At 48.8% G+C, this 23,746-nt stretch overlaps 19 non-coding genes and 3 pseudogenes across 19 annotated transcripts; 4 read left to right on the forward strand and 18 right to left on the reverse strand.

Annotated features, from left to right (window-relative positions):
• Positions 1-4,333: 4,333 nt before the first annotated feature.
• On the reverse strand, positions 4,334-4,497 carry LOC135027679 (U1 spliceosomal RNA). The gene has a single exon (XR_010224082.1). It is a non-coding gene; the product is annotated as a U1 spliceosomal RNA (small nuclear RNA).
• A 671-nt stretch (positions 4,498-5,168) lies between these two features.
• LOC135027866 (U1 spliceosomal RNA) lies at positions 5,169-5,331 on the reverse strand. Its single transcript, XR_010224250.1, has one exon. It is a non-coding gene; the product is annotated as a U1 spliceosomal RNA (small nuclear RNA).
• A 152-nt stretch (positions 5,332-5,483) lies between these two features.
• On the reverse strand, positions 5,484-5,647 carry LOC135027942 (U1 spliceosomal RNA). Its single transcript, XR_010224321.1, has one exon. It is a non-coding gene; the product is annotated as a U1 spliceosomal RNA (small nuclear RNA).
• A 668-nt stretch (positions 5,648-6,315) lies between these two features.
• On the reverse strand, positions 6,316-6,479 carry LOC135027831 (U1 spliceosomal RNA). Its single transcript, XR_010224226.1, has one exon. It is a non-coding gene; the product is annotated as a U1 spliceosomal RNA (small nuclear RNA).
• Positions 6,480-6,631: 152 nt separating this feature from the next.
• Positions 6,632-6,795, reverse strand: LOC135027933 (U1 spliceosomal RNA). The gene has a single exon (XR_010224313.1). It is a non-coding gene; the product is annotated as a U1 spliceosomal RNA (small nuclear RNA).
• A 670-nt stretch (positions 6,796-7,465) lies between these two features.
• On the reverse strand, positions 7,466-7,628 carry LOC135027860 (U1 spliceosomal RNA). The gene has a single exon (XR_010224248.1). It is a non-coding gene; the product is annotated as a U1 spliceosomal RNA (small nuclear RNA).
• A 152-nt stretch (positions 7,629-7,780) lies between these two features.
• LOC135027932 (U1 spliceosomal RNA) lies at positions 7,781-7,944 on the reverse strand. The gene has a single exon (XR_010224312.1). It is a non-coding gene; the product is annotated as a U1 spliceosomal RNA (small nuclear RNA).
• A 702-nt stretch (positions 7,945-8,646) lies between these two features.
• On the reverse strand, positions 8,647-8,781 carry LOC135027854 (U1 spliceosomal RNA; annotated as a pseudogene).
• Positions 8,782-8,933: 152 nt separating this feature from the next.
• On the reverse strand, positions 8,934-9,097 carry LOC135027730 (U1 spliceosomal RNA). Its single transcript, XR_010224134.1, has one exon. It is a non-coding gene; the product is annotated as a U1 spliceosomal RNA (small nuclear RNA).
• Positions 9,098-11,458: 2,361 nt separating this feature from the next.
• Positions 11,459-11,614, forward strand: LOC135027875 (U1 spliceosomal RNA). The gene has a single exon (XR_010224256.1). It is a non-coding gene; the product is annotated as a U1 spliceosomal RNA (small nuclear RNA).
• A 674-nt stretch (positions 11,615-12,288) lies between these two features.
• On the forward strand, positions 12,289-12,452 carry LOC135027746 (U1 spliceosomal RNA). The gene has a single exon (XR_010224148.1). It is a non-coding gene; the product is annotated as a U1 spliceosomal RNA (small nuclear RNA).
• A 152-nt stretch (positions 12,453-12,604) lies between these two features.
• Positions 12,605-12,767, forward strand: LOC135027849 (U1 spliceosomal RNA). The gene has a single exon (XR_010224240.1). It is a non-coding gene; the product is annotated as a U1 spliceosomal RNA (small nuclear RNA).
• A 3,303-nt stretch (positions 12,768-16,070) lies between these two features.
• On the reverse strand, positions 16,071-16,234 carry LOC135027944 (U1 spliceosomal RNA). The gene has a single exon (XR_010224323.1). It is a non-coding gene; the product is annotated as a U1 spliceosomal RNA (small nuclear RNA).
• A 692-nt stretch (positions 16,235-16,926) lies between these two features.
• Positions 16,927-17,068, reverse strand: LOC135027838 (U1 spliceosomal RNA; annotated as a pseudogene).
• Positions 17,069-17,220: 152 nt separating this feature from the next.
• On the reverse strand, positions 17,221-17,384 carry LOC135027713 (U1 spliceosomal RNA). Its single transcript, XR_010224117.1, has one exon. It is a non-coding gene; the product is annotated as a U1 spliceosomal RNA (small nuclear RNA).
• A 668-nt stretch (positions 17,385-18,052) lies between these two features.
• LOC135027832 (U1 spliceosomal RNA) lies at positions 18,053-18,216 on the reverse strand. Its single transcript, XR_010224227.1, has one exon. It is a non-coding gene; the product is annotated as a U1 spliceosomal RNA (small nuclear RNA).
• Positions 18,217-18,368: 152 nt separating this feature from the next.
• Positions 18,369-18,532, reverse strand: LOC135027935 (U1 spliceosomal RNA). Its single transcript, XR_010224315.1, has one exon. It is a non-coding gene; the product is annotated as a U1 spliceosomal RNA (small nuclear RNA).
• A 670-nt stretch (positions 18,533-19,202) lies between these two features.
• Positions 19,203-19,365, reverse strand: LOC135027861 (U1 spliceosomal RNA). The gene has a single exon (XR_010224249.1). It is a non-coding gene; the product is annotated as a U1 spliceosomal RNA (small nuclear RNA).
• A 152-nt stretch (positions 19,366-19,517) lies between these two features.
• On the reverse strand, positions 19,518-19,681 carry LOC135027694 (U1 spliceosomal RNA). The gene has a single exon (XR_010224099.1). It is a non-coding gene; the product is annotated as a U1 spliceosomal RNA (small nuclear RNA).
• A 702-nt stretch (positions 19,682-20,383) lies between these two features.
• On the reverse strand, positions 20,384-20,518 carry LOC135027855 (U1 spliceosomal RNA; annotated as a pseudogene).
• Positions 20,519-20,670: 152 nt separating this feature from the next.
• Positions 20,671-20,834, reverse strand: LOC135027732 (U1 spliceosomal RNA). The gene has a single exon (XR_010224136.1). It is a non-coding gene; the product is annotated as a U1 spliceosomal RNA (small nuclear RNA).
• Positions 20,835-23,195: 2,361 nt separating this feature from the next.
• Positions 23,196-23,351, forward strand: LOC135027876 (U1 spliceosomal RNA). Its single transcript, XR_010224257.1, has one exon. It is a non-coding gene; the product is annotated as a U1 spliceosomal RNA (small nuclear RNA).
• The last annotated feature ends 395 nt before the right edge of the window (positions 23,352-23,746 follow it).

A 23,746-nucleotide genomic window follows, 5' to 3' on the forward strand; every position in this document is an offset into this window, starting at 1 on the left:
GTTGTTTCTTTTCAAACAGAACTTTCTTGACCATGCTACTTGCTTGAAAGATCTGGGAGCACATGGAAAACAGTACAAACCATGCAGTATCACAAGAGCCTTTATTTGATCTTTCATGAAGATAGAGCAGAATTGAGGACACGTCAACAATTTCAGCCGAAGGTGGTTCATCTTTCCACATGGTGCCTTTGGCCACTGACACCTTCGTTGAGTCAAAGTCTCTGGCTGTGGTCAGAACTTTGAAAATTTATGTCACCAGAACGGTTCAGATTAGGAAAACAGAGGCTCTGTTTGTCCTGTATGCTCCCAACAGGATTGGGTGTCCTGCTTCCATGTAGACCATTATGCGCTGGATCTGTGGTAAGATTCAGCATGCTCATTCCATGGCAGGATTGCCGTTACTGAATTAGGTGAAGACCCATTCTACTAGAAAGGTGGGTTCATCCTGGGCAGCTGGTCGGGGAGTCTCGGCATTGCAACTTTGCCGAGCAGCTATTTAGTAAACACTTTTGCTAAGTTTTACAAGTTTGATACCTTGGCTGATGATAACCTCAAGTTGGGTCATTCGGTGCTGCAGAGTCGTACGCACTCTCCCACCCGTTCAAGAGCTTTGGTATAACCCCATGGTTCTTAATGTGACCCCAGCATCCTCTAGGTCGTATGAGAAAATAGGATTTTAATACCTACCGGTAAATCCTTTTCTCTTAGTCTGTACAGGATGCTGGGCACCCGTCCCAGTCCATACTGTGTCTGCAGTTATTACTTGTGGTTATACACATGTTATGTTATGGTTCTGGTCAGCTTTTTGCTGCAATTGTTCATGCCGTTGGCTTGTGTTCTGTTGAATGCCACGTTCTGCGGCATGCTTAAGGTGTGAGCTGGTAAGATGCTCACCTTAGTTTAACAATAAATCCTTTCCTCGAAATGTCCGTCTCCCTGGGCACAGTTCCTATAACTGGAGTCTGGAGGAGGGGCATAGAGGGAGGAGCCAGTTCACACCCTTTGAAAGTCTTAAAGTGCCCATGTCTCTTGCGGATCCCGTCTATACCCCATGGTTCTTAATGTGACCCCAGCATCCTCTACGGACTAAGAGAAAAGGATGCCCTTGCGCACTATCCTGACTTCTCCTCCCGTCTGCTTACTTTGTGCCTTCCAACGCACAATGCGAACTACAGGTGGTGCTGCAGGGCCCACACCCTTTTACTTGCCTTACAGAACAGCTCTGGAGCTGTTACAGTGCCCAGCTGCTGCAAGAAATCAGCTTGAATGCTTCAGGGGATGGGGCATGGCCAACATGAGCCCCACACCAAAGTAGGGTGGGGGTGTTTAATGCGAACTAGGGGTCATCCAAGCACCGCAAAAGGCCGCCATGCCCTGCATGCCCCTTTTCTCTTTTCATATGCAGATGAGGGTTCCAGCCAACTTTGGCCCACATCTTGGATGACATCACCGTATGCAAATCCGTCTTCTGCAGACCTTCCCCCAGGAATGCTTGTACTAGTTGTTGCATATGGTTTGATATTTGATGGTGCTTCAATATTAGGCAGCCTTCCACCCTCCCATGTTCATCTGAACAGATGTGGTCTCCCTGCAGTTGTTGTCCCCAGACGAGAGTTCCCTTGTGCGTCCTCAGTTGAATCTCCTTAACTTGACGGGGGAGGGGCTGCCCGAGCAGCCACCCTCCCCAGCCCTATCCCAACTCATACTTATTTTGCATATGAGATCTCTTGATCATGAAGATTGTTCTCACAGGGTGAGGTTCATCCATTATATTTTAAAATAGGAAGGTACAAATTACATATTTGAATTGCATCTATGTGCTGGATTCAAATGTCCCCCCCCCCCCTTCCTTTCTCAATTGTGCCCGTCAGCAGCTATTCTAAGGTTGCTGCCAATGGGTGTGACACATTAATTTCTTCTGTTGGGTACACTGGACTCCACAAGGATTCACATTGGGGTGTAGAGTAGGATCTTGATCTGAGGCACCAACCGGCTCAAAGCTTTTGACTGTTCCCAAGATGCTCAGCGCATCCTCCTCTATAACCCCGCTTCCATGAACAGGGAGCTCAGTTTGTAGTTGGTGCCTTCAGTAGCAGGCCACTTAACAGGGGCCTGCCTCAGGCAGCCTATTCTTAGCTATTAATTTTGACAAGAAAAGAAGAACTTGTTTTATGAGAATCTACAAGGGCTGCAGCAGGCTAGGTCTAATAGACATCTTTACTGCAGCTTCATCACTCCCAGCGGCGCTGTATACTCCCGTGCCCTGGTTGCTGGGTCACTGCAGCGGAGGCTCCAGTTTCTTCCTAAGGTCAGTCACACACACACCGCCCTTCCGGATCACGAGGCCGCTGATGAAGGGGAGCGTGGCCGTAGGGGGTGGACCGTGTGCGCACTGGCGTGGACACTGATTACTGGGCAGCCGCTCCACTAGCCACCAGGTACAGTTAAGGAGCACAGGTCTGGGAGTTTTACTCCTATATTAACCCAATTTTGTACTGCCCGCAGCGCATTGTGATAGGTAATAGGGCCTGATTCAGGTTGGAATGCAATCACAATAAGCGATCCAACTGCAAAAATTGCTAACAGCATACGCATGTGCCTGCATTTTCTGCGGCACCCTGCAGAGAATGCGATCGCCTCTGCCTGTCAATCGGGGCGGGGGGGGGAGAGGGGGGTCAGCAACACTCCATTTCCAAGTCAGGGATGGAGCGGTGCGGGGGCAAGGCTTCAAAATGGGGTCTGCAACGGAGGAGACACAGGGGGCGTGGTCACAGCGGCTGTATGACATCACATTCAGCCGCTGTGATCACAAAAATGGTGGCGGCTTCCTGCGCGCACATACAGTTTGCACCAGCAGGAGGCTACACCATTTTTTATGATCACGCTGAACTGCAGTGCGACTGCAATTACAGCATGGTCAAGAATGGAGGCGTCATGCTGGGTGGCCATGCCCTGTCACTGTGCAGGAGCCAGCACCGCACACACACTAGTCCCCGGGTGCAGCCCCCAACCCCCGGGACACCCGGAGCAACAAAATGTAGATTCAGGCCACCAGGCCACGCCCCTACCTATGAAACCATGCCTCCTTTTTACCATTGCACTGCTTATCTGCGCGCACTGCATTACAATCTCCTTCGCCACCTCTCTGGGTGTCACCAGTGATAGTGACACCTCTGCCATGCTTGTAGCAGCTGGTCCTAAGATCTACGCCTCAAGCCCTGAGTGTTTGCCCTTGTGACTTGTTGATCATCATAGCGAAGCAGATGCTTACAGAAAACTGCAGGGGCTTAGATTGAAAATAAAAAAATTGATGGGTATAAGGTAGAGAGGAGCGGGTTCGGTTCTCCGAGAACCGAATTCCCGACGAACTCCATGTGGTTTACACTGGTCCGAGGCAGGCTCGGTTGTTCCCGCCTGACTCGGAAAACCTGAACAAGGGAAAATGTCATCATCCCGCTGTCGGATTCTCTCGAGATTCGGATTCCATATAAAGAGCTGCGCGTTGCCGCCATTTTTACTCGTGCATTGAAGAGAGAGCGGAGAGGACGTGGCTATGTTCTCTCAGTGGAAATCTCAATATCAGTGCTCAGTATCAGTGGTTACTTATTGCTGCTCAGTAATACTAGTAGTGTGTCTCTCCTGCTCAGTGTCAGTTCTCAGTAGTATCCTCATCAGTGCTCAGTATCACTGCTCATTGTCTTGTGCTGCATTGTGGTGCTCAGCATACTACAGTACATTACTAATAGTCCAGTGCTGCATCTTGCTGCTCAGTGTCAGTTCTAGTATCCTCATCAGTGCTCACTATCACTGCTCATTACATTGTGGTGTTCTGTATACTACAGTAACATAGTAATATAGTAACATATAGTAACATAGTTTTTGAGGTTGAATAGAGGCAAATTGCCCATCGTGTTCAACCTGTTTTAAGTTGTGATGATTCTACATACTTGCTGAATAATGTTTTATGACTAGTTAGCTACTATAACTCATGTTACCCCCGGATTAACCATGTTGATATTTTAAGTATTATAACCTTGGATAGCTTTTTCATTCAGAAATGTATCCATTCCTTTTTTAAATCCAATTACAGAGTCCGCCATTACCACCTTCCCTGGCAGGGAATTCCACATCCTGATTGCCCTAACAGTGAACATCATAGTATCTCACCTGGCAGGTAAGTAGGAGTTGGGCTAGAGCTGTGGAGGATTGCTGCTCGGGCACCCCCTGTCAAGTGAAGGAGATCCAACTGAGGCAGCACAAGGGAACTCTCGAAAGAAGAACAAGGCTAGAGGAAGATCTGAGACAAAGAAATCTGACTTTTACCAGAGCTGACCAGAGGAAAGCACAAACGCAGTCCCCCACTACCACAAATAATGCAGTCGAGTTTCCCACATTTGGGGAAATCACAGGGGTCAGCATACCCAGAGTGCAATGAATGAACCTCACCCTGGGAGAACAATCTTCATGACCATGGTATCTCCTATGCAAAATAAGTATGATTTGGGATAGGGCTGGGGAGGGCCGCTGCTCAGGCACATCTCTGTCAAGTAAAGGAGATTCAACTGAGGCAACACAAGGGAACTCTCATCTGGGGACAACAACTGCAGGGAGAACACATATTTTCAGATGAACATGGGAGGGCAGAAGGCTGCCTAACACTGAAGCACCCCCAAACAACAAACCAAATGCAACTACTAGTGCAAGCATTCCTGGGGGAAGGCCTGCAGCAGATGGATTTGCATATGGTGATGTCATCCAAGCAGTGGGTCAAAGTTGGCTTCAACCCTCGTCTGCATATGAAAATAAAAAAGGGGTGTGCAGGGCATGGCGGCCTTTTGCGGCGCTTGGATGACCCCTAGTTTGCATTAAACACCTCCACCTTCCTTCGGTGTGGGGCTCATGTTGGCTATGCCCCAGCCCCTGAAGCATTCAAGCTGATTTCTTGCAGCAGCTGGGCACTGTAACAGCTCCAGAGCTGCTCTGTAAAGCAAGTAAAAGGGTGTGGGCCCTGCAGCACTACCTGTAGTTTGCATTGTGCGTTGGAAGGCACAAAGTAAGCAGACGGGAGAAGTCAGGATAGTGCACAAGGGCATAGAAGGGAGCGGCTCAAGAAAAGAGAAGTGGAAACAGACAGCAAACTAGGCTGGAGAGAGACCTGAGACAAAGAGATCTGAATTATACGAGAGCCGACCAGAGGAAACACAAATTATGTAATCAAGTGTCCCACATTTGGGGAAATCGTAGGAGCAGCACACCCAGAGTGCATTGGGTGAGCCTTGCCCTGGGAGAAGCACCTTCCTGATCATAGTATCTCACCTGGCAGGTAAGTAGGAGTTGGGCTAGAGCTGGGGAGGGTCGCTGTTCGGGCACCCCCCTGTCAAGTGAAGGAGATCCAACTGAGGCAGCACAAGGAAACTCTCGAAAAAAGAACAAGGCTAGAGGAAGATCTGAGACAAAGAAATCTGACTTTTACCAGAGCTGACCAGAGGAAAGCACAAACACAGTCCCCCACTACCACAAATAATGCAGTCGAGTTTCCCACATTTGGGGAAATCACAGGGGTCAGCATACCCAGAATGCAATGAATGAACCTCACCCTGGGAGAACAATCTTCATGACAATGGTATCTCCTATGCAAAATAAGTATGATTTGGGATAGGGCTGGGGAGGGCCGCTGCTCAGGCACATCCCTGTCAAGTAAAGGAGATTCAACTGAGGCAGCACAAGGGAACTCTCATCTGGGGACTACAACTGCAGGGAGAACACATATTTTCAGATGAACATGGGAGAGCAGAAGGCTGCCTAATACTGAAGCACCCCCAAACAACAAACCAAATGCAACAACTAGTACAAGCATTCCTGGGAAAAGGTCTGCAGAAGACGGATTTGCATACGGTGATGTCATCCAAGCAGTGGGCCAAAGTTGGCTGGAACCCTCATCTGCATATGAAAAGAGAAAAGGGGTATGCAGGGCATGGCGGCCTTTTGCGGCGCTTGGATGACCCTTAGTTCGCATTAAACACCTCCACCCTCCGTCGGTGTGGGGCTCATGTTGGCTATGCCCCAGCCCCTGAAGCATTCAAGCTGATTTCTTGCAGCAGCTGGGCACTGTAACAGCTCCAGAGCTGCTCTGTAAGGCAAGTAAAAGGGTGTTGGCCCTGCAGCACTACCTGTAGTTTGCATTGTGCGTTGGAAGGCACAAAGTAAGCAGACAGGAGAAGTCAGGAGAGTGCACAAGGGCAAGGGCAGGGGCTCAAGAAAAGAGAAGTGGAAACAGACAGCAAACTAGGCTGGAGAGAGACCTGAGACAAAGAGATCTGAATTATACGAGTAGCCGACCAGAGGAAACACAAATTATGTAGTCAAGTGTCCCACATTTGGGGAAATCGTAGGAGCAGCACACCCAGAGTGCAATGGGTGAGCCTTGCCCTGGGAGAAGCACCTTCCTGATCATAGTATCTCACCTGGCAGGTAAGTAGGAGTTGGGCTAGAGCTGGGGAGGGTCGCTGCTCGGGCACCCCCCTGTCAAGTGAAGGAAATCCAACTGAGGCAGCACAAGGAAACTCTCAAAAAAAGAACAAGGCTAGAGGAAGATCTGAGACAAAGAAATCTGACTTTTACCAGAGCTGACCAGAGGAAAGCACAAACACAGTCCCCCACTACCACAAATAATGCAGTCGAGTTTCCCACATTTGGGGAAATCACAGGGGTCAGCATACCCAGAATGCAATGAATGAACCTCACCCTGGAAGAACAATCTTCATGACCATGGTATCTCCTATGCAAAATAAGTATGATTTGGGATAGGGCTGGGGATGGCCGCTGCTCAGGCACATCTCTGTCAAGTAAAGGAGATTCAACTGAGGCAGCACAAGAGAACTCTCATCTGGGGACAACAACTGCAGGGAGAACACATATTTTCAGATGAACATGGGAGAGCAGAAGGCTGCCTAATACTGAAGCACCCCAAACAACAAACCAAATGCAACAACTAGTACAAGCATTCCTGGGGGAAGGTCTGCAGAAGACGTATTTGCATACGGTGATGTCATCCAAGCAGTGGGCCAAAGTTGGCTGGAACCCTCATCTGCATATGAAAAGAGAAAAGGGGTATGCAGGGCATGGCGGCCTTTTGCGGCGCTTGGATGACCCTTAGTTCGCATTAAACACCTCCACCCTCCGTCGGTGTGGGGCTCATGTTGGCTATGCCCCAGCCCCTGAAGCATTCAAGCTGATTTCTTGCAGCAGCTGGGCACTGTAACAGCTCCAGAGCTGCTCTGAAAGGCAAGTAAAAGGGTGTGGGCCCTGCAGCACTACCTGTAGTTTGCATTGTGCGTTGGAAGGCACAAAGTAAGCAGACAGGAGAAGTCAGGAGAGTGCACAAGGGCATAGAAGGCAGCGGCTCAAGAAAAGAGAAGTGGAAACAGACAGCAAACTAGGCTGGAGAGAGACCTGAGACAAAGAGATCTGAATTATACGAGAGCCGACCAGGGGAAACGCAAATTATGCAGTCAAGTTTCCCACATTTGGGGAAATCGCAGGAGCAGCACACCCAGAGTGCAATGGGTGAGCCTTGCCCTGGGAGAAGCACCTTCATGATCATAGTATCTCACCTGGCAGTTATGTAGGAGTTGGGCTAGAGCTGGGGAGGGTCGCTGCTCGGGTACCCCCCTGTCAAGTGAAGGAGATCAAACTGAGGCAGCACAATGGAACTCTCGAAAGAAGAACAAGGCTAGAGGAAGATCTGAGACAAAGAAATCTGACTTTTACCAGAGCTGACCAGAGGAAAACACAAACACAGTCCCCCACTACCACAAATAATGCAGTTGAGTTTCCCACATTTGGGGAAATCACAGGGGTCAGCATACCCAGAATGCAATGAATGAACCTCACCCTGGGAGAACAATCTTTATGACCATGGTATCTCCTATGCAAAATAAGTATGATTTGGGATAGGGCTGGGGAGGGCCGCTGCTCAGGCACATCTCTGTCAAGTAAAGGAGATTCAACTGAGGCAGCACAAGGGAACTCTCATCTGGGGACAACAACTGCCGGGAGAACACATATTTTCAGATGAACATGGGAGGGCAGAAGGCTGCCTAATACTGAAGCACCCCCAAACAACAAACCAAATGCAACAACTAGTACAAGCATTCCTGGGGGAAGGTCTGCAGAAGACGGATTTGCATACAGTGATGTCATCCAAGCAGTGGGCCAAAGTTGGCTGGAACCCTCATCTGCATATGAAAAGAGAAAAGGGGTATGCAGGGCATGGCGGCCTTTTGCGGCGCTTGGATGACCCTTAGTTCGCATTAAACACCCCCACCCTACTTCGGTGTGGGGCTCATGTTGGCCATGCCCCAGCCCCTGAAGCATTCAAGCTGATTTCTTGCAGCAGCTTGGCACTGTAACAGCTCCAGAGCTGCTCTGTAAGGCAAGTAAAAGGGTGTGGGCCCTGCAGCACTACCTGTAGTTTGCATTGTGCATCGGAAGGCACAAAGTAAGCAGACAGGAGGAGAAGTCAGGATAGTGCACAAGGGTATAGAAGGGAGGGGCTCAAGAAAAAAGAAGTGGAAACAGACAGCAAACTAGGCTGGAGAGAGACCTGAGACAAAGAGATCTGAATTATATGAGAGCCGACTAGGGGAAACACAAATTATGCAATCAAGTTTCCCATATTTGGGGAAATCGCAGGGGCAGCACACCCAGAGTGCAATGGGTGAGCCTTGCCCTGGGAGAAGCAACTTCATGATCATAGTATCTCACCTGGCAGGTAAGTAGGAGTTGGGCTAGAGCTGGGGAGGGTCGCTGCTCGGGCACCCCCCTGTCAAGTGAAGGAGATCCAACTGAGGCAGCACAAGGGAACTCTTGAAAGAAGAACAAGGCTAGAGGAAGATCTGAGACAAAGAAATCTGACTTTTACCAGAGCTGACCAGAGTAAAGCACAAACACAGTCCCCCACTACCACAAATAATGCAGTTGAGTTTCCCACATTTGGGGAAATCACAGAGGTCAGCATACCCAGAACGCAATGAATGAACCTAACCCTGGGAGAACAATCTTCATGACCATGGTATCTCCTATGCAAAATAAGTATGATTTGGGATAGGGCTGGGGAGGGCCGCTGCTCAGGCACATCTCTGTCAAGTAAAGGAGATTCAACTGAGGCAGCACAAGGGAACTCTCATCTGGGGACAACAACTGCAGGGAGAACACATATTTTCAGATGAACATGGGAGGGCAGAAGGCTGCCTAATACTGAAGCACCCCCAAACAACAAACCAAATGCAACAACTAGTGCAAGCATTCCTGGGGGAAGGCCTGCCGCAGATGGATTTGCATATGGTGCTGTCATCCAAGCAGTGGGTCAAAGTTGGCTTCAACCCTCGTCTGCATATGAAAAGAGAAAAGGGGCATGCAGGGCATGGCGGCCTTTTGCGGCGCTTGGCTGACCCCTAGTTTGCATTAAACACCTCCACCCTCCGTCGGTGTGGGGCTCATGTTGGCTATGCCCCAGCCCCTGAAGCATTCAAGCTGATTTCTTGCTGCAGCTGGGCACTGTAACAGCTCCAGAGCTGCTCTGTAAGGCAAGTAAAAGGGTGTGGGCCCTGCAGCACTACCTGTAGTTTGCATTGTGCGTTGGAAGGCACAAAGTAAGCAGACAGGAGAAGTCTGGAGAGTGCACAAGGGCATAGAAGGCAGCGGCTCAAGAAAAGAGAAGTGGAAACAGACAGCAAACTAGGCTGGAGAGAGACCTGAGACAAAGAGATCTGAATTATACGAGAGCCGACCAGGGGAAACACAAATTATGCAGTCAAGTTTCCCACAGGAGTATATAGGATACGACCCAGTGGTACCTGACGACATAGATACTAACAGCTATTTAATAACATTACGCTAGAAAGTGATTATTAGCAACATATATATCTATATAAACAACCCCGCCAGGGTTGTGCCTTCAAAAATAATCACACACGGACACGCTTTTTAAACCTTTTTTTCACATCTCTTTATTCTTCTTATGCACATGTATGTTAGTTCTGTGATTTTAACCTTTATGTTTCACTGCAGTTTGGGATAATAATATTAATATTTATCCAATTTTAATACATACTTAATAAAGGTTATATTTTATGATTCATTCATTCTGTCCAGTGCGTCAACAGTGCAGATTTCTTCTTGTTTTTTCTCCCAAATTCTATAACAATGACAGTAAATGTTGTTTCTTTTCAAACAGAACTTTCTTGACCATGCTTCTTGCTTGAAAGATCTGGGAGCACATGGAAAACAGTACAAACCATGCAGTATCACAAGAGCCTTTATTTGATATTTCATGAAGATAGAGCAGAATTGAGGACACGTCAACTATTTCTGCCGAAGGTGGTTCATCTTTCCACATGGTGCCTTTGGCCACTGACACCTTCGTTGAGTCAAAGTCTCTGGCTGTGGTCAGAACTTTGAAAATTTATGTCACCAGAACGGTTCAGATTAGGAAAACAGAGGCTCTGTTTGTCCTGTATGCTCCCAACAGGATTGGGTGTCCTGCTTCCATGTAGACAATTATGCGCTGGATCTGTGGTAAGATTCAGCATGCTCATTCCACGGCAGGATTGCCGTTACTGAATTAGGTGAAGACCCATTCTACTAGAAAGGTGGGTTCATCCTGGGCAGCTGGTCGGGGAGTCTCGGCATTGCAACTTTGCCGAGCAGCTATTTAGTAAACACTTTTGCTAAGTTTTACAAGTTTTAGAGTAAAGGAGATTCAACTGAGGCAGCACAAGGGAACTCTCATCTGGGGACAACAACTGCAGTGAGAACACATATTTTCAGATGAACATGGGAGGGCAGAAGGCTGCCTAATACTGAAGCACCCCCAAACAACAAACCAAATGCAACAACTAGTACAAGCATTCCTGGGGGAAGGTCTGCAGAAGACGGATATGCATATAGTGATGTCATCCAAGCAGTGGGCCAAAGTTGGCTGGAACCCTCATCTGCATATGAAAAGAGAAAAGGGGTATGCAGGGCATGGCGGCCTTTTGCGGCGCTTGGATGACCCTTAGTTCGCATTAAACACCCCCACCCTCCTTCGGTGTGGGGCTCATGTTGGCCATGCCCCAGCCCCTGAAGCATTCAAGCTGATTTCTTGCAGCAGCTTGGCACTGTAACAGCTTCAGAGCTGCTCTGTAAGGCAAGTAAAAGGGTGTGGGCCCTGCAGCACTACCTGTAGTTTGCATTGTGCATTGGAAGGCACAAAGTAAGCAGACAGGAGGAGAAGTCAGGATATTCCACAAGGGTATAGAAGGGAGGGGCTCAAGAAAAAAGAAGTGGAAACAGACAGCAAACTAGGCTGGAGAGAGACCTGAGACAAAGAGATCTGAATTATATGAGAGCCGACCAGGGGAAACACAAATTATGCAGTCAAGTTTCCCACATTTGGGGAAATCGCAGGGGCAGCACACCCAGGTGAGATACTATAATCAGGAAGGTGCTTCTCCCAGGGCAAGGCTCACCCATTGCACACTGGGTGTGCTGCTCCTACGATTTCCCCAAATGTGGGACACTTGACTGCATAATTTGTGTTTCCTCTGGTCGGCTCTCGTATAATTCAGATCTCTTTGTCTCAGGTCTCTCTCCAGCCTAGTTTGCTCTCTGTTTCCACTTCTTTTTTCTTGAGCCCCTCCCTTCTATACCCTTGTGCACTATCCTGACTTCTCCTCCCGTCTGCTTACTTTGTGCCTTCCAATGCACAATGCAAACTACAGGTAGTGCTGCAGGGCCCACACCCTTTTACTTGCCTTACAGAGCAGCTCTGGAGCTGTTACAGTGCCCAGCTGCTGCAAGAAATCAACTTGAATGCTTCATGGGATGGGGCATGGCCAACATGAGCCCCACACCAAAGGAGGGTGGGGGTGTTTAATGCGATCTAGGGGTCATCCAAGCACCGCAAAAGGCCGCCATGCCCTGCACGCCCCTTTTCTCTTTTCATATGCAGATGAGGGTTGAAGCCAACTTTGACCCACTGCTTGGATAACATCACCATATGCAAATCCATCTGCTGCAGGCCTTCCCCCAGGAATGCTTGCACTAGTTGTTGCATTTGGTTTGTTGTTTGGGGGTGCTTCAGTATTAGGCAGCCTTCTGCCCTCCCATGTTCATCTGAAAATATGTGTTCTCCCTGCAGTTGTTGTCCCCATATGAGAGTTCCCTTGTGCTGCCTCAGTTGAATCTCCTTTACTTGACAGAGATGTGCCTGAGCAGCGGCCCTCCCCAGCCCTATCCCAAATCATACTTATTTTGCATAGGAGACACCATGGTCATGAAAATTGTTCACCCAGGGTGAGGTTCATTCATTGCATTCTGGGTATGCTGACCCCTGTGATTTACCCAAATGTGGGAAACTCGCCTGCATTATTTGTGGTAGTTGGGGACTGTGTTTGTGTTTTCCGCTGGTCAGCTCTGGTAAAAGTCAGATTTCTTTGTCTCAGATCTTCCTCTAGCCTTGTTCTTCTTTCGAGAGTTCCATTGTGCTGCCTCAGTTGGATCTCCTTCACTTGACAGGGGGGTGCCCGAGCAGCGACCCTCCCCAGCTCTAGCCCAACTCCTACTTACCTGCCAGGTGAGATACTATGATCTTGAAGGTGCTTCTCCCAGGGCAAGGCTCAACCATTGCACTCTGGGTGTGCTGCCCCTGCGATTTCCCCAAATATGGGAAACTTGACTGCATAATTTGTGTTTCCCCTGGTCGGCTCTCGTATAATTCAGATCTCTTTGTCTCAGGTCTCTCTCCAGCCTAGTTTGCTGTCTGTTTCCACTTCTCTTTTCTTGAGCCGCTCCCTTCTATGCCCTTGCGCACTATCCTGACTTCTCCCGTCTGCTTACTTTGTGCCTTCCAACGCACAATGCGAACTACAGGTAGTGCTGCAGGGCCCACACCCTTTTATTTGCCTTACAGAGCAGCTCTGGAGCTGTTACAGTGCCCAGCTGCTGCAAGAAATCAGCTTGAATGCTTCAGGGGCTGGGGCATAGCCAACATGAGCCCCACACCGAAGGAGGGTGGAGGTGTTTAATGCGAACTAGGGGTCATCCAAGCGCCGCAAAAGGCCGCCATGCCCTGCATAACCCTTTTCTCTTTTCATATGCAGATGAGGGTTCCAGCCAACTTTGGCCCACTGCTTGGATGACATCACCGTATGCAAATTCGTCTCCTGCAGACCTTCCCCCAGGAATGCTTGTACTAGTTATTGCATATGGTTTGATATTTGATGGTGCTTCAGTATTAGGCAGCCTTCCGCCCTCCCATGTTCATCTGAAAAAATGTGGTCTCCCTGCAGTTGTTGTCCCCAGACGAGAGTTCCCTTGTGCTTCCTCAGTTGAATCTCCTTAACTTGACGGGGGAGGGGCTTGCCCGAGCAGCCACCCTCCCCAGCCCTATCCCAACTCATACTTATTTTGCATATGAGATCTCTATATCATGAAGATTGTTATCACAGGGTGAAGTTCATCCATTATATTTTAAAATAGGAAGGTTCAAATTACATATTTGAATTGCATCTATGTGCTGGATTCAAATGTCCCCCCCCCTTCCTTTCTCAATTGTGCCCGTCAGCAGCTATTCTAAGGTTGCTGCCAATGGGTGTGACACATTAATTTCTTCTGTGGGGTACACTGGACTCCACAAGGATTCACATTGGGGTGTAGAGTAGGATCTTGATCTGAGGCACCAACCGGCTCAAAGCTTTTGACTGTTCCCAAGATGCTCAGCGCATTCTCCTCTATAACCCCGCTTCCATGAACAGGGAGCTCAGTTTGTAGTTGGTGCCTTCAGTAGCAGGCCACTTAACAGGGGCCTGCCTCAGGCAGCCTATTCTTAGCTATTAATTTTGACAAGAAAATAAGAACTTTTTTTATGAGAATCTACAAGGGCTGCAGCAGGCTAGGTCTAATAGACATCTTTACTGCAGCTTCATCACTCCCAGCGGCGCTGTATACTCCCGTGCCCTGGTTGCTGGGTCACTGCAGCGGAGGCTCCGGTTTCTTCCTAAGGTCAGTCACACACGCACCGCCCTTCCGGATCACGAGGCCGCTGATGAAGGGGAGCGTGGCCGTAGGGGGTGGACCGTGTGCGCACTGGCGTGGACACTGATTACTGGGCAGCCGCTCCACGAGCCACCAGGTACAGTTAAGGAGCACAGGTCTGGGGTTTTTTCTCCCATATTAAACCAATTTTGTACTGCCCGCAGCGCATTGTGATAGGTAATAGGGCCTGATTCAGGTTGGATTGCAATCACAGTAAGCGATCCAACTGCAAAAATTGCTAAGAGCATACGCATGTGCCTGCATTTTCTGCGGCACCCCGCAGAGAATGCGATCGCCTCTGCCTGTCAATCGGGGCAGGGGGGGAGAGGGGGGTCAGCAACACTCCATTTCCAAGTCAGGGATGGAGCGGTGCGGGGGCAAGGCTTCAAAATGGGGTCTGCAACGGAGGAGACACAGGGGGCGTGGTCACAGCGGCTGTATGACATCACATTCAGCCGCTGTGATCACAAAAATGGTGGCGGCTTCCTGCGCGCACATACAGTCTGCACCAGCAGGAGGCTACACCATTTTTTATGATCACGCTGAACTGCAGTGCGACTGCAATTACAGATTGGTCAAGAAGGGAGGCGTCATGCTGGGTGGCCATGTCCTGTCACTGTGCAGGAGCCAGCACCGCTCACACACTAGTCCCCGGGTGCAGCCCCCAACCCCCGGGACACCCGGAGCAACAAAATGTAGATTCAGGCCACCAGGCCACGCCCCTACCTATGAAACCATGCCTCCTTTTTACCATTGCGCTGCTTATCTGCGCGCACTGCATTACAATCTCCTTCGCCACCTCTCTGGGTGTCACCAGTGATAGTGACACCTCTGCCATGCTTGTAGCAGCTGGTCCTAAGATCTACGCCTCAAGCCCTGAGTGTTTGCCCTTGTGACTTGTTGATCATCATAGCGAAGCAGATGCTTACAGAAAACTGCAGGGGCTTAGATTGAAAATAAAAAAATATATGGGTATAAGGTAGAGAGGAGCGGGTTCGGTTCTCCGAGAACCGAATTCCCCACGAACTCCACGTGGTTTACACTGGTCCGAGGCAGGCTCGGTTGTTCCCGCCTGACTCGGAAAACCTGAACAAGGGAAAATGTCATCATCCCGCTGTCGGATTCTCGCGAGATTCGGATTTCATATAAAGAGCTGCGCGTTGCCGCCATTTTTACTCGTGCATTGAAGAGGGAGCGGAGAGGACGTGGCTATGTTCTCTCAGTGGAAATCTCAATATCAGTGCTCAGTATCAGTGGTTACTTATTGCTGCTCAGTAATACTAGTAGTGTGTCTCTCCTGCTCAGTGTCAGTTCTCAGTAGTATCCTCATCAGTGCTCAGTATCACTGCTCATTGTCTTGTGCTGCATTGTGGTGCTCAGCATACTACAGTACATTAGTAATAGTCCAGTGCTGCATCTTGCTGCTCAGTGTCAGTTCTAGTATCCTCATCAGTGCTCACTATCACTGCTCATTACATTGTGGTGTTCTGTATACTACAGTAACATAGTAATATAGTAACATATAGTAATATAGTTTTTGAGGTTGAAAAGAGGCAAATTGCCCATCGTGTTCAACCTGTTTTAAGTTGTGATGATTCTACATACTTGCTGAATAATGTTTTATGACTAGTTAACTACTACAACTCATGTTACCCCCGGATTAACCATGTTGATATTTTAAGTATTATAACCTTGGATAGCTTTTTCATTCAGAAATGTATCCATTCCTTTTTTAAATCCAATTACAGAGTCCGCCATTACCACCTTCCCTGGCAGGGAATTCCACATCCTGATTGCCCTAACAGTGAAGATCATAGTATCTCACCTGGCAGGTAAGTAGGAGTTGGGCTAGAGCTGTGGAGGATTGCTGCTTGGGCACCCCCTGTCAAGTGAAGGAGATCCAACTGAGGCAGCACAAGGGAACTCTCGAAAGAAGAACAAGGCTAGAGGAAGATCTGAGACAAAGAAATCTGACTTTTACCAGAGCTGACCAGAGGAAAGCACAAACACAGTCCCCCACTACCACAAATAATGCAGTCGAGTTTCCCACATTTGGGGAAATCACAGGGGTCAGCATACCCAGAATGCAATGAATGAACCTCACCCTGGGAGAACAATCTTCATGACCAAGGTATCTCCTATGCAAAATAAGTATGATTTGGGATAGGGCTGGGGAGGGCCGCTGCTCAGGCACATCTCTGTCAAGTAAAGGAGATTCAACTGAGGCAGCACAAGGGAACTCTCATCTGGGGACAACAAGTGCAGGGAGAACACATATTTTCAGATGAACATGGGAGGGCAGAAGGCTGCCTAAAACTGAAGCACCCCCAAACAACGAACCAAATGCAACTACTAGTGCAAGCATTCCTGGGGGAAGGCCTGCAGCAGATGGATTTGCATATGGTGATGTCATCCAAGCAGTGGGTCAAAGTTGGCTTCAACCCTCGTCTGCATATGAAAAGAAAAAAGGGGTGTGCAGGGCATGGCGGCCTTTTGCGGCGCTTGGATGACCCCTAGTTCGCATTAAACACCTCCACCCTCCTTCGGTGTGGGGCTCATGTTGGCTATGCCCCAGCCCCTGAAGCATTCAAGCTGATTTCTTGCAGCAGCTGGGCACTGTAACAGCTCCAGAGCTGCTCTGTAAAGCAAGTAAAAGGGTGTGGGCCCTGCAGCACTACCTGTAGTTTGCATTGTGCGTTGGAAGGCACAAAGTAAGCAGATGGGAGAAGTCAGGATAGTGCACAAGGGTATAGAAGGGAGGGGCTCAAGAAAAAAGAAGTGGAAACAGACAGCAAACTAGGCTGGAGAGAGACCTGAGACAAAGAGATCTGAATTATATGAGAGCCGACCAGGGGAAACACAAATTATGCAGTCAAGTTTCCCACATTTGGGGAAATCGCAGGGGCAGCACAGCCAGAGTGCAATGGGTGAGCCTTGCCCTGGGAGAAGCATCTTCATGATCATAGTATCTCACCTGGCAGGTAAGTAGGAGTTGGGCTAGAGCTGGGGAGGGTCGCTGTTCGGGCACCCCCCTGTCAAGTGAAGGAGATCCAACTGAGGCAGCACAAGGAAACTCTCGAAAAAAGAACAAGGCTAGAGGAAGATCTGAGACAAAGAAATCTGACTTTTACCAGAGCTGACCAGAGGAAAGCACAAACACAGTCCCCCACTACCACAAATAATGCAGTCGAGTTTCCCACATTTGGGGAAATGACAGGGGTCAGCATACCCAGAATGCAATGAATGAACCTCACCCTGGGAGAACAATCTTCATGACAATGGTATCTCCTATGCAAAATAAGTATGATTTGGGATAGGGCTGGGGAGGGCCGCTGCTCAGGCACATCCCTGTCAAGTAAAGGAGATTCAACTGAGGCAGCACAAGGGAACTCTCATCTGGGGACAACAACTGCAGGGAGAACACATATTTTCAGATGAACATGGGAGAGCAGAAGGCTGCCTAATACTGAAGCACCCCCAAACAACAAACCAAATGCAACAACTAGTACAAGCATTCCTGGGAAAAGGTCTGCAGAAGACGGATTTGCATACGGTGATGTCATCCAAGCAGTGGGCCAAAGTTGGCTGGAACCCTCATCTGCATATGAAAAGAGAAAAGGGGTATGCAGGGCATGGCGGCCTTTTGCGGCGCTTGGATGACCCTTAGTTCGCATTAAACACCTCCACCCTCCGTCGGTGTGGGGCTCATGTTGGCTATGCCCCAGCCCCTGAAGCATTCAAGCTGATTTCTTGCAGCAGCTGGGCACTGTAACAGCTCCAGAGCTGCTCTGTAAGGCAAGTAAAAGGGTGTTGGCCCTGCAGCACTACCTGTAGTTTGCATTGTGCGTTGGAAGGCACAAAGTAAGCAGACAGGAGAAGTCAGGAGAGTGCACAAGGGCAAGGGCAGGGGCTCAAGAAAAGAGAAGTGGAAACAGACAGCAAACTAGGCTGGAGAGAGACCTGAGACAAAGAGATCTGAATTATACGAGTAGCCGACCAGAGGAAACACAAATTATGTAGTCAAGTGTCCCACATTTGGGGAAATCGTAGGAGCAGCACACCCAGAGTGCAATGGGTGAGCCTTGCCCTGGGAGAAGCACCTTCCTGATCATAGTATCTCACCTGGCAGGTAAGTAGGAGTTGGGCTAGAGCTGGGGAGGGTCGCTGCTCGGGCACCCCCCTGTCAAGTGAAGGAAATCCAACTGAGGCAGCACAAGGAAACTCTCAAAAAAAGAACAAGGCTAGAGGAAGATCTGAGACAAAGAAATCTGACTTTTACCAGAGCTGACCAGAGGAAAGCACAAACACAGTCCCCCACTACCACAAATAATGCAGTCGAGTTTCCCACATTTGGGGAAATCACAGGGGTCAGCATACCCAGAATGCAATGAATGAACCTCACCCTGGAAGAACAATCTTCATGACCATGGTATCTCCTATGCAAAATAAGTATGATTTGGGATAGGGCTGGGGATGGCCGCTGCTCAGGCACATCTCTGTCAAGTAAAGGAGATTCAACTGAGGCAGCACAAGAGAACTCTCATCTGGGGACAACAACTGCAGGGAGAACACATATTTTCAGATGAACATGGGAGAGCAGAAGGCTGCCTAATACTGAAGCACCCCAAACAACAAACCAAATGCAACAACTAGTACAAGCATTCCTGGGGGAAGGTCTGCAGAAGACGTATTTGCATACGGTGATGTCATCCAAGCAGTGGGCCAAAGTTGGCTGGAACCCTCATCTGCATATGAAAAGAGAAAAGGGGTATGCAGGGCATGGCGGCCTTTTGCGGCGCTTGGATGACCCTTAGTTCGCATTAAACACCTCCACCCTCCGTCGGTGTGGGGCTCATGTTGGCTATGCCCCAGCCCCTGAAGCATTCAAGCTGATTTCTTGCAGCAGCTGGGCACTGTAACAGCTCCAGAGCTGCTCTGAAAGGCAAGTAAAAGGGTGTGGGCCCTGCAGCACTACCTGTAGTTTGCATTGTGCGTTGGAAGGCACAAAGTAAGCAGACAGGAGAAGTCAGGAGAGTGCACAAGGGCATAGAAGGCAGCGGCTCAAGAAAAGAGAAGTGGAAACAGACAGCAAACTAGGCTGGAGAGAGACCTGAGACAAAGAGATCTGAATTATACGAGAGCCGACCAGGGGAAACGCAAATTATGCAGTCAAGTTTCCCACATTTGGGGAAATCGCAGGAGCAGCACACCCAGAGTGCAATGGGTGAGCCTTGCCCTGGGAGAAGCACCTTCATGATCATAGTATCTCACCTGGCAGTTATGTAGGAGTTGGGCTAGAGCTGGGGAGGGTCGCTGCTCGGGTACCCCCCTGTCAAGTGAAGGAGATCAAACTGAGGCAGCACAATGGAACTCTCGAAAGAAGAACAAGGCTAGAGGAAGATCTGAGACAAAGAAATCTGACTTTTACCAGAGCTGACCAGAGGAAAACACAAACACAGTCCCCCACTACCACAAATAATGCAGTTGAGTTTCCCACATTTGGGGAAATCACAGGGGTCAGCATACCCAGAATGCAATAAATGAACCTCACCCTGGGAGAACAATCTTTATGACCATGGTATCTCCTATGCAAAATAAGTATGATTTGGGATAGGGCTGGGGAGGGCCGCTGCTCAGGCACATCTCTGTCAAGTAAAGGAGATTCAACTGAGGCAGCACAAGGGAACTCTCATCTGGGGACAACAACTGCCAGGAGAACACATATTTTCAGATGAACATGGGAGGGCAGAAGGCTGCCTAATACTGAAGCACCCCCAAACAACAAACCAAATGCAACAACTAGTACAAGCATTCCTGGGGGAAGGTCTGCAGAAGACGGATTTGCATACAGTGATGTCATCCAAGCAGTGGGCCAAAGTTGGCTGGAACCCTCATCTGCATATGAAAAGAGAAAAGGGGTATGCAGGGCATGGCGGCCTTTTGCGGCGCTTGGATGACCCTTAGTTCGCATTAAACACCCCCACCCTACTTCGGTGTGGGGCTCATGTTGGCCATGCCCCAGCCCCTGAAGCATTCAAGCTGATTTCTTGCAGCAGCTTGGCACTGTAACAGCTCCAGAGCTGCTCTGTAAGGCAAGTAAAAGGGTGTGGGCCCTGCAGCACTACCTGTAGTTTGCATTGTGCATCGGAAGGCACAAAGTAAGCAGACAGGAGGAGAAGTCAGGATAGTGCACAAGGGTATAGAAGGGAGGGGCTCAAGAAAAAAGAAGTGGAAACAGACAGCAAACTAGGCTGGAGAGAGACCTGAGACAAAGAGATCTGAATTATATGAGAGCCGACTAGGGGAAACACAAATTATGCAATCAAGTTTCCCATATTTGGGGAAATCGCAGGGGCAGCACACCCAGAGTGCAATGGGTGAGCCTTGCCCTGGGAGAAGCAACTTCATGATCATAGTATCTCACCTGGCAGGTAAGTAGGAGTTGGGCTAGAGCTGGGGAGGGTCGCTGCTCGGGCACCCCCCTGTCAAGTGAAGGAGATCCAACTGAGGCAGCACAAGGGAACTCTTGAAAGAAGAACAAGGCTAGAGGAAGATCTGAGACAAAGAAATCTGACTTTTACCAGAGCTGACCAGAGTAAAGCACAAACACAGTCCCCCACTACCACAAATAATGCAGTTGAGTTTCCCACATTTGGGGAAATCACAGAGGTCAGCATACCCAGAACGCAATGAATGAACCTAACCCTGGGAGAACAATCTTCATGACCATGGTATCTCCTATGCAAAATAAGTATGATTTGGGATAGGGCTGGGGAGGGCCGCTGCTCAGGCACATCTCTGTCAAGTAAAGGAGATTCAACTGAGGCAGCACAAGGGAACTCTCATCTGGGGACAACAACTGCAGGGAGAACACATATTTTCAGATGAACATGGGAGGGCAGAAGGCTGCCTAATACTGAAGCACCCCCAAACAACAAACCAAATGCAACAACTAGTGCAAGCATTCCTGGGGGAAGGCCTGCCGCAGATGGATTTGCATATGGTGCTGTCATCCAAGCAGTGGGTCAAAGTTGGCTTCAACCCTCGTCTGCATATGAAAAGAGAAAAGGGGCATGCAGGGCATGGCGGCCTTTTGCGGCGCTTGGCTGACCCCTAGTTTGCATTAAACACCTCCACCCTCCGTCGGTGTGGGGCTCATGTTGGCTATGCCCCAGCCCCTGAAGCATTCAAGCTGATTTCTTGCTGCAGCTGGGCACTGTAACAGCTCCAGAGCTGCTCTGTAAGGCAAGTAAAAGGGTGTGGGCCCTGCAGCACTACCTGTAGTTTGCATTGTGCGTTGGAAGGCACAAAGTAAGCAGACAGGAGAAGTCTGGAGAGTGCACAAGGGCATAGAAGGCAGCGGCTCAAGAAAAGAGAAGTGGAAACAGACAGCAAACTAGGCTGGAGAGAGACCTGAGACAAAGAGATCTGAATTATACGAGAGCCGACCAGGGGAAACACAAATTATGCAGTCAAGTTTCCCACAGGAGTATATAGGATACGACCCAGTGGTACCTGACGACATAGATACTAACAGCTATTTAATAACATTACGCTAGAAAGTGATTATTAGCAACATATATATCTATATAAACAACCCCGCCAGGGTTGTGCCTTCAAAAATAATCACACACGGACACGCTTTTTAAACCTTTTTTTCACATCTCTTTATTCTTCTTATGCACATGTATGTTAGTTCTGTGATTTTAACCTTTATGTTTCACTGCAGTTTGGGATAATAATATTAATATTTATCCAATTTTAATACATACTTAATAAAGGTTATATTTTATGATTCATTCATTCTGTCCAGTGCGTCAACAGTGCAGATTTCTTCTTGTTTTTTCTCCCAAATTCTATAACAATGACAGTAAATGTTGTTTCTTTTCAAACAGAACTTTCTTGACCATGCTTCTTGCTTGAAAGATCTGGGAGCACATGGAAAATAGTACAAACCATGCAGTATCACAAGAGCCTTTATTTGATATTTCATGAAGATAGAGCAGAATTGAGGACACGTCAACTATTTCTGCCGAAGGTGGTTCATCTTTCCACATGGTGCCTTTGGCCACTGACACCTTCGTTGAGTCAAAGTCTCTGGCTGTGGTCAGAACTTTGAAAATTTATGTCACCAGAACGGTTCAGATTAGGAAAACAGAGGCTCTGTTTGTCCTGTATGCTCCCAACAGGATTGGGTGTCCTGCTTCCATGTAGACAATTATGCGCTGGATCTGTGGTAAGATTCAGCATGCTCATTCCATGGCAGGATTGCCGTTACTGAATTAGGTGAAGACCCATTCTACTAGAAAGGTGGGTTCATCCTGGGCAGCTGGTCGGGGAGTCTCGGCATTGCAACTTTGCCGAGCAGCTATTTAGTAAACACTTTTGCTAAGTTTTACAAGTTTTAGAGTAAAGGAGATTCAACTGAGGCAGCACAAGGGAACTCTCATCTGGGGACAACAACTGCAGTGAGAACACATATTTTCAGATGAACATGGGAGGGCAGAAGGCTGCCTAATACTGAAGCACCCCCAAACAACAAACCAAATGCAACAACTAGTACAAGCATTCCTGGGGGAAGGTCTGCAGAAGACGGATATGCATATAGTGATGTCATCCAAGCAGTGGGCCAAAGTTGGCTGGAACCCTCATCTGCATATGAAAAGAGAAAAGGGGTATGCAGGGCATGGCGGCCTTTTGCGGCGCTTGGATGACCCTTAGTTCGCATTAAACACCCCCACCCTCCTTCGGTGTGGGGCTCATGTTGGCCATGCCCCAGCCCCTGAAGCATTCAAGCTGATTTCTTGCAGCAGCTTGGCACTGTAACAGCTTCAGAGCTGCTCTGTAAGGCAAGTAAAAGGGTGTGGGCCCTGCAGCACTACCTGTAGTTTGCATTGTGCATTGGAAGGCACAAAGTAAGCAGACAGGAGGAGAAGTCAGGATATTCCACAAGGGTATAGAAGGGAGGGGCTCAAGAAAAAAGAAGTGGAAACAGACAGCAAACTAGGCTGGAGAGAGACCTGAGACAAAGAGATCTGAATTATATGAGAGCCGACCAGGGGAAACACAAATTATGCAGTCAAGTTTCCCACATTTGGGGAAATCGCAGGGGCAGCACACCCAGGTGAGATACTATAATCAGGAAGGTGCTTCTCCCAGGGCAAGGCTCACCCATTGCACACTGGGTGTGCTGCTCCTACGATTTCCCCAAATGTGGGACACTTGACTGCATAATTTGTGTTTCCTCTGGTCGGCTCTCGTATAATTCAGATCTCTTTGTCTCAGGTCTCTCTCCAGCCTAGTTTGCTCTCTGTTTCCACTTCTTTTTTCTTGAGCCCCTCCCTTCTATACCCTTGTGCACTATCCTGACTTCTCCTCCCGTCTGCTTACTTTGTGCCTTCCAATGCACAATGCAAACTACAGGTAGTGCTGCAGGGCCCACACCCTTTTACTTGCCTTACAGAGCAGCTCTGGAGCTGTTACAGTGCCCAGCTGCTGCAAGAAATCAACTTGAATGCTTCATGGGATGGGGCATGGCCAACATGAGCCCCACACCAAAGGAGGGTGGGGGTGTTTAATGCGATCTAGGGGTCATCCAAGCACCGCAAAAGGCCGCCATGCCCTGCACGCCCCTTTTCTCTTTTAATATGCAGATGAGGGTTGAAGC

The sequence above is a fragment of the Pseudophryne corroboree genome, unplaced genomic scaffold (assembly GCF_028390025.1).
Source record: "Pseudophryne corroboree isolate aPseCor3 unplaced genomic scaffold, aPseCor3.hap2 scaffold_471, whole genome shotgun sequence".
NCBI classification, from domain to species: domain Eukaryota; kingdom Metazoa; phylum Chordata; class Amphibia; order Anura; family Myobatrachidae; genus Pseudophryne; species Pseudophryne corroboree.